The following is an 8,415-nucleotide window of genomic DNA, read 5'->3' as shown; positions in this document are numbered from 1 at the left end:
ATTGCAGGTTCCAGCTGCCCTTCCCCTGAAGATAGTCCCGGTTCTGATGGGAGGTGAAGATGACTCCCACTTACCCAGTACAGTGGTCTGGTGATCTGGTGTCCTCTGCATCTTTGTAGTGTGGAACCAGGTGGCTGTACAGAGAAGAGACCGGGGGGGGGTAGTGGATTGCTACTGGGACCTGGGCTGTTTCGGCATGTTCCGCATGACTTGCATCCTTGCTACAACGTCCACAGACCTGCCTGTCTGCAGCGGGCTGATTCAGCATGTTCTGTGCAACTCAATAGCTACTCTTGAGTGAATAAATACTGGAGAACATTTATGTTTGATGTGCATGTGTAGTGGCATGGAAATGAGGTTGTCCTATGTGTGGCCCAGAGAGAAAACTGCCTGGACAGTGGCCAAGGGACATATTTGTCAGATTTCCTGTGGCTGAAAAAATACCTGACATTCATGACCTAATGGGGGTGAGATTTACTTGGCTCGTGGTTTCAGAGGATTCAGTCCATGGTTGGCTGCTCCAAACAGAAACTGGGCTGGTGGAGCAGAGCTGCTTAGTTCATGGTGACCAGAAAGCAATCCAGAGGAACAGCTCCAGCAAAAAAGTGGCCAGAGACCAGATACAGACCCCAGGGTCATGACCCACCCAGACCTAGAACACCACCAGATGCCATCAAAGGCAGGAACAGAATGAGGAACAGCTCATGTGGATCTTAAATGCTTCCATACAGATGTGAGCATGGCTCACACCTGTTCTCCAAAGAAATGAACCCCTGCATGTGTCCAGGAGAAGAGCCGGAAACACAGAGGCAGACGATGGCCCAAGCAAGATGGCCGCCCGCTTCCCTCCCCCACAGCCAGAGTTTCTTTCTCAAATCGCAATTCAAATCGTCATTTTCTCTGCATAAATTCAAGGAACAGGGGAAATCTCAATTAATTTTTTAAAAGCCAAACCAAAAAAATATATAAATTTCATGGAAGAACCTAATATAAATCCTGAGTGAGAAAATCTGCTAAATAAATCTGGATGGACAGTCTCATTAAGATGATGGGATTACTAGTTATTTGTACTTTGAGTCTTCACAATAAACACATTTTATAATAAATGAAGGAGAGAGTTAAGCAGTTGTCCTTAAATCTAGACAAGATCAAATGTTCAAAACTATAAGCTACTACAAGAGTAAGTATAAATACTGAAGAGCATATTATCCTAACAATGGAGAAGCTAAGGTCATTAATTAAGTGTCTCAGCCAATGTATCTTTTCTCCAAAGAAAGTAGGGACTCCAAACGCAATGTTCCAGTTTCTGAATCTTTCCTCTTCCCATTTCTCAGCCTGCTGCAAGCTATGCATTGTTGCTGTTTTTCTATTTTCAGAGACCCTCTCAGCATGTACCTGTGCACACACATGCATGTGCATAGAATTGGCACTGAGCACGAGGTGTTTCTCTCTCAAATGAGGGAGGGGAGCTTAGAGATCCTCTGTTTCCAACCCCTTGTTGGATGGGTGGGGAAATGGAAAGTCAGAGAGTAAGAAGCTGCTCTTGTCAGAAAGCCAGTCAGTGGGAAAGACAGGACCACAACCCTCAGATTCCCTAAGCCCAGCCTCGGTGTCCCCCCCAGTGGTGAAAGGCCACCCCTGAGTCTTTATGCCAGATGCTGACAGGACAGGGACACCTCTTCCTTCATCACATCGCTGTTCTCTGCTGCCCATGACCTGCCCCTCTACCCTTTCTCTAATATAACTTGAATTTTAATTCCAAAAAAATAGAAGTTTTTAAATTTTCTGTCATCCACATGTACAGCTTTGATTTCTCCTAGAGAACATTATCGTTCTTGTTTTGAAAAGGTGTCTGATAAAAGGCTCCAATTCCTCAGAAATAATTTCTTTTAATAAGGAAAATTTGGTGCCAAGAGAGTGGAGCCTTAAGGAGATGCATGCCGGCCCAGGGCCTGTGTGCTTCCAGACCTTGAGATGGAGCATGATTAAAATCACCAAGGGTTTAAACCCTGCTCTAAAACTCTGCCAAAAACTGTCCTTTTTAATACGGTACTTTCAAGTTTCAATGGAAGATAAATTAAAATGGTGGCTTGTCCTCAAAATCCTACCAAGGAGACTCTGGTTGCCACAGGATCAAGCATGCGAGTTATCCCTTTGATGAGGGCTCACCCTATAGCGTGAATCCGTGTCTCCTGTAATGAGAGAGTGGGCTGAGCCAAGTCAGGGGCTGATTCCACTCAGACTGGGCAGAGCTGCCCCACTCAGAGCCAGCTGGAAATGAACAGGTCAGAGTGCTGGAAGACAAAAGAAGCAACGACCTTCAGAAAATGTGTAATCCGGGGATGTGTTCACTCACTCTTGTCAGCAAACAAGAACAATATCACTCCCACGTTTCCAGTGTTTACGAGGAAGGCGCATAAGTGGCAACATCACCTGCCTGTGTCTGACGTTGTTTGAATTGGTTTGAACCCTATGGAAATGCCAGCTTTGGTTTGGGTTTGGATCGAAAGCTGTCCCCCAGGTCCTCCGTCCAGAGTTGGGCTTCTGTGGGGTAGATCTAAAACGTCCCTGGAAGCTGGGTGTGCACGGAGGTTGGGCTTTCTGAGGGCGAACGGCTCTGCCTTCATCACAGCTGGACCCAACCGTGAGGCCCTGACTTGGCGGCATCATTAGCAGCTGACAGAAACTTAGGAGGTGGGGCTCGCTGAAGGGGCACGAGGTGAGACCTTGGAGACTGTGTCTGTCCCTAACGGGGGTGCTTTTCCTGTGTCTGCTTCCTTGCTTTGCTCCACACACCAGGAGATTGTGCTTCCCACAGCCACACAGTGGTGGAGCCAGCCAACCATGGACAGAGACCTCCGAAACCATGAGCCAAACAGTTTCCTCCTGTAAGTCATTGGCACAGCATTGTGTGGCACCACACATCCCATCCTGGCAATTTCTGATGATTTGATACCAACGCTGTCTTGATGTTGACCCCACAGGGCAGGACTGATTTTGCTCACTTTGTAGATGAGGTGATTGCCCTAGAGCTTGAGAGATGCCAAGCCCTCCCTCAGGGCCTCGCTCCTCCAGCCACAGCATGGTGAGCTGGGCTCTAATGCCCACTCCCAGGGACCCATTCCCAGGCCACCCTTTCATCGTCGGCTGTCACCTCCCGCCTCACAAAACAAGCAAAAACATCTTTTAGCTCAATAATGTCACAGATTCTCAGAATTAATACTCCCTTTTGCAGGATGTGTTTCTATAGCTGAAAGATTTGTCATCTTCCCCTGATAGACTCAACGAAGTACTTGCCTTTAATTTTGTTTTGTTTTGCTCACCCCACTGATAAAAAGTTTTGTATGTGTGGCTTTTTTGTTTCTTGTTGTTGTCTGAGATGAGGGTCTCACTATGTCACCCATGGTGGTCTCAAACCCCTGAGCTCAAGTGATCCTCCCACTTCAGCCATCAGGCTGCAGGGATTACAGGCAGGCACCATGCACATAGCTGCACCAGTGAAAACTTTCCAGCAGCCCATCACACACACACACACACACACACACACACACACACACACACACATTTACATTCTTAACTATATGCATTCTTGTATAGGTTTACTATTGTATCTACATAAGCAGTATACTACACATATAATATGGACACACTGTGTACACATATTTATCTAATTATATGCATTACTGTTTGTAATCTATATTATATAGATTTCTATAGGATAGAAATTTAACAATAATGAAATAAAGATTAAATGAATATATATGTACTTATTTACACATATGTATTTAAAATACATGTATTTATTTACTTATATACACATACTGTGCTTGCTTCAGCAGTACATATACTTACATATACATACGTATTTATATATAAGTATATATCTACATATACTATTTAATTGTAGGTATGGACTATGGATTGTTATATAGATCTCTATGGGATGAAAATTTAAGAGTGAGATAAAGATTAAGTTGATGTTTTAAATAATTTTTAAGTATGTGCTATGGCATAGGAACTTTTTTGTTCAGGTTGGCATTCTGGTTGAATGGGTTTAATTAGTTTTAAATCTTTTGGCTTAGCACTACATTGGAAATGTGGCCAGTCAAGTTATTTCAGTATGAACGTGGTGTTAGTGGCTGTCATGGCTGAAAAATTACGTGTCAAACATGTGTGGATCCAAATGGAGGTGGTCAGGTGTGATTACTGAATCGTCTACTCATGTTTCAGTCCATCTACCACTTACAAGAAATCGCTTGTTGAAATACAGCCTGTAGATTTTCACCTTCCCTGGTGACAACTGCGTGTGTCTACAAGTTCATCAGAGAATTTTATTTTATTTTTAACAAAAGGTTAAAACCCCATCCAAACTCTTCATTTGGAAGATTGTTAGGTTATATTTTTACCCATTTGTGTGACTCTTGTTCATTCACATTATTTTTAGTACCAAAATCGCAAAGAGCAAAACCCTCAGTCCTCATTACACGAAGGTACTCTTCGGGGTACCTGTGGATAGCAGCACACCGTTGTCAGGCTACCTGTTCGATAGCACACCGTTGCCAGTCGTTTGCCATTGCAGAAAAGCCTGACAGATCTGGAGCACTTGTCTTTTTATAAAAGAAAAATGACTAAATTCTACATTTGCTCACTGTCAGGAACTTTGGCCCGGGGCTTTGCGGTCTTTCCTGCTCTCCTGTGAGCTGCTCCGCAGTCTCTGTAACTGCTGACGCCATAGCTGAGGTTAGGCTGCCGCTGCGCAGGAACTGCAGGCGCTGAAAGCCTTCCGGGCGTGGGTCCCGCGCTCAGCTCCCCACACGAGCAGCGCTGCTGCCCGTCCACTGCCTGAAATGTCAGTGGAGCATAGTGTCGTTCTCATTGCAAATTTCAGGTGAAGCTTTTTGAATTTTCTATTTTGAAATTTCAGAGGCTGGTAGCACAGAAGCACCTCTGCCGCTTCTCAAAATGAGAAGGCACTGCTAAGTGCCAGCCACCCCACCTGCATTTTTCTTTAATCTCCTCAGTGATCGGTGTAGGTGTTTTTATCCTAGTTACCAGGTGGAAATATTGGAATCTAAAAATTAAGTGACTCACTCAGAATCGCCTCGTGGCTCCAAGCAGCCCAAGCCCGTTCTTCACTTTCCCACAATGGCTCTGTCTGTAACTGATTTGAACAGCTTCATGAGGAGAGCCGGCTCCGCAGATTGGCTTCTCTTCCAGATATATGAGTAATCTGCCACATTTCGAGAGTTTTACTCACTCAGTTGTGGAACTGTTTATATTTATTCACTGTGTGACACCTGGGGCAAAATATATTCCTTTCATGATTACTGAAAGCTTCTTATCATGGGAGGAATGAATCCTTTCCACCGGCCTCGTGCCTGGAATTGAGACGTCTGGCCCTTCTGGGGCCACTGTCCGGCTGTAGAAGAGTTGGAGGTCAGACTCCTACATCTCTCCTAGTGGCTTCCTCATTTTATTACTTTGACCACAGGACTTTGACAACTTTTCTTCATTCACTGTATAAGGCCATACCTTTACCTAATATGCTTAAAACACACATAACTAGATCTCTTTATGACTCAAATGACCAATGCCAAAGATTCCAAATACTGGTCAGCAGGCTGAATGAATCAGAATAACCTGGGTTGTGTGTGTGTGTGTGTGTGTGTGTGCGCGCGCGTGCGCACATGTCAGGGGGCAACTACTTAAAAATATATATTGCCAAGTCCTGGATCTTTATTAAATTCAGGAATCTGCATTGATAAAATATCACTGTTAACACTAATGTACAACTTGTTTGAAGTACCACTACTCTATTCCTTCACTTTAATACCCATTTGTCATTGCTGGGGTGTAGCATGTGCAAGGCCCTGGGTTCAATCCTTGGCACTGGAAAAAACTTCACTATCTTACTTGTCATTAATAACATATTCATAATTGAACTGTATCTTCAGTAAATTATGGGAACTACTTATGAACCTTATTTTGAGTCTTTCTACCAAAACGAAGACTACTTTGTGAAACAAATAACCTTTCCATAACTTGACACTTCCTAGTTTAGTAGTCAAGACTTCTTTCATTTGAGGTTTTATAAAACAAGGCAATTCCTCGTTGACTGAGCACTGACTTCTGCTGGGCTTTTGTGAACACAACTCTCAGTTTATAAGACCCCATGTGACAAATCAGCACTTGTATTTCTCTCAGTCTGCCCAGCTGTTGAAATGCAACAGGCACATTGGGTTCCCGACCCTTTCAGTGATCAAGATTACTTAGGAACAAATGAAGAACCCCAGGGACCATAGGGCACAGACAGCTTTCTTTGAACGACAAGTCTGTTGCCATGCTGGTCAAAGTAGCAGCGATAGTCTGGAGGCATGTAGGTGGTGCAGGTAGAGGTTATGGAAGTCAATGGGAACAGACATCCAGAGTTTGAATCCCAGCGCTGCCCACTGTTAGCACTGTCAACACTTTGGTTTTCCTCCATCTCTGAGGCTGGTGACAACAGTACCTCCTTTATAGTTTGTGTGGGGGATTAAGTGAGTGGACAACAAGGCAGGTTTAGCACTGTGCCTGGCACTCAGAGAACGATGGTGATTACTACTGCATGAGCAAACAGACAAAAGGACATGGGTCAGGGTCGGATGGGATTGTCGGTCATGAGACAGGACAGACAGAGTGATCAAATAGAGTAATTGAGCCTCTAGTGGGATTTTGCTATTAGTTCATCAAAACTGACTATGATATATTCTCAAAATTATGGGTTAGATTGTAGAGGAGGCCACTCAAAGAATGCAGGCAACTGAACATTCCAAGTAGAGTGTTTGTGATCTGTGTGCTGTGAATGGCTTCCTGGGGCACCTGTGAGGCAAAGTCTGAGATTCCTTCACCTTGACCACTGGTTGTTGTGAGAATACTGTTCATGTAGGGTGGGCTTTGTTCCCAGGAAATACATCATCCTGCCATCAGCTACAAAGGTCTTCTGATTCCGTGTTAGATAAGAAAGGGTTCTGCCTTTGATTTGACTTCTACCCCTTTGAGCAGGGCATCTTCCTACGAGTCCAGGTCTGGGCTGGGAGAAGAGCGCATCACCTTCATCAGAAACCTTTTTCTCTGGAAGAACATCTTCTTGGACTCAGAGCCAGGGGGTTGACTCAGGTTAGAATCCTAAACTTGTGGACTAAATATTTCATTTTTATTTCCAGCTCTGATATTAGTCTATTTTACATTTTCTATTTCTCCCCATCCATCAGAAGGAATTTTCACCTTCAAAATGTTTATAGATCAGATAACACTGTCTTGATTATTAATGTATCTCCAAAGTTTATCTGATGCACGAGGAGATGCCCAACAAAGTCTTGATGAATGAATGAGTGAATGAATGAATGAATGGAATGATTTCCCATAAGATCATATGCCAAGCATCACTAGCTACAGTGCAAAGCTGAGGTGCAGTGTTTCCCCTATTGGCGGAGCATTGCCACAGGGAGTTCTCCCTTGATTTGGGGATCAGAGTTCATGGCCCCAGGGGAGTTAGTTCTGCCATCAGCAACGCTTGCATCAACTGATATGGACCTTTGGTTTGGGTTTCTTTTTTATAGTCATTTCCAATGGAGAGGCCCTCTAAGAAAGTATAGCTTTTCTGTAGATTTATAGGCATTTTCATAGTTAGAAAAGAAGAGCCAAGAGCCCTAATTTCTCAGGCTTCTCTGAAATTCCTTTTATAATACATATGGCCGTGACACTGGAATAACTCATAAGCATGTTAGGACTCTTTACCCAATGCTTAAAAAATATGCTTTTAAAGTGAGCTACTTTAGAAAACAAAACCCTTTCCATCTTTGGTGTTGCCTGCTTTGATCTTCTGTAATTACGCATATTTGATGTTTTACTCTCTGAAAAAAATTTGATCTGCCAAATGTGTTCACTTATGCCTCACATAAATCATTGTCTTAAAACTGACATATTATTGGTACAGCTCTATATAGGTAAAACAACTAATGAACTGAAAACTAATTTATTGTTTTCACAATTTACTCGTTTATCTTTACGACACCGAAGATAAAGTAGTTAATAAGACCAAGGACCTGGACACTGAAGTTCAAGGTAAATGAAAAACTTCCTGTGGGAAGACAGGAAATGAATACGCCTTATGTATAGAGAGCTGGACATAGCTATTATTATGGATAGATATGTCTGGTGTCATGTAAGTGATGTTATCAGATATACCTGAGGTTAAAATATTGTGTATGTGATGTCAATGATATGTATTCGGATATCTGATGAAACATGGGGGAGTAAGAAGGGCTCTCAAGACAGAAAGAGTAGTCATGGGACAGCGAGTGATGTCAGGTGTGTGCACACGGAAGTTCGTGAAGGCTGCTTCTAAGGGGTGACAGGGGCGAGGCCTGCAGGTGG

Source organism: Heterocephalus glaber, unplaced genomic scaffold (genome assembly GCF_053883595.1).
Source record: "Heterocephalus glaber isolate CG9 unplaced genomic scaffold, H.glaber_assembly_v1.0 deba00001688, whole genome shotgun sequence".
Lineage (NCBI taxonomy): Eukaryota > Metazoa > Chordata > Mammalia > Rodentia > Bathyergidae > Heterocephalus > Heterocephalus glaber.
This window is presented reverse-complemented; position numbering follows the sequence as displayed.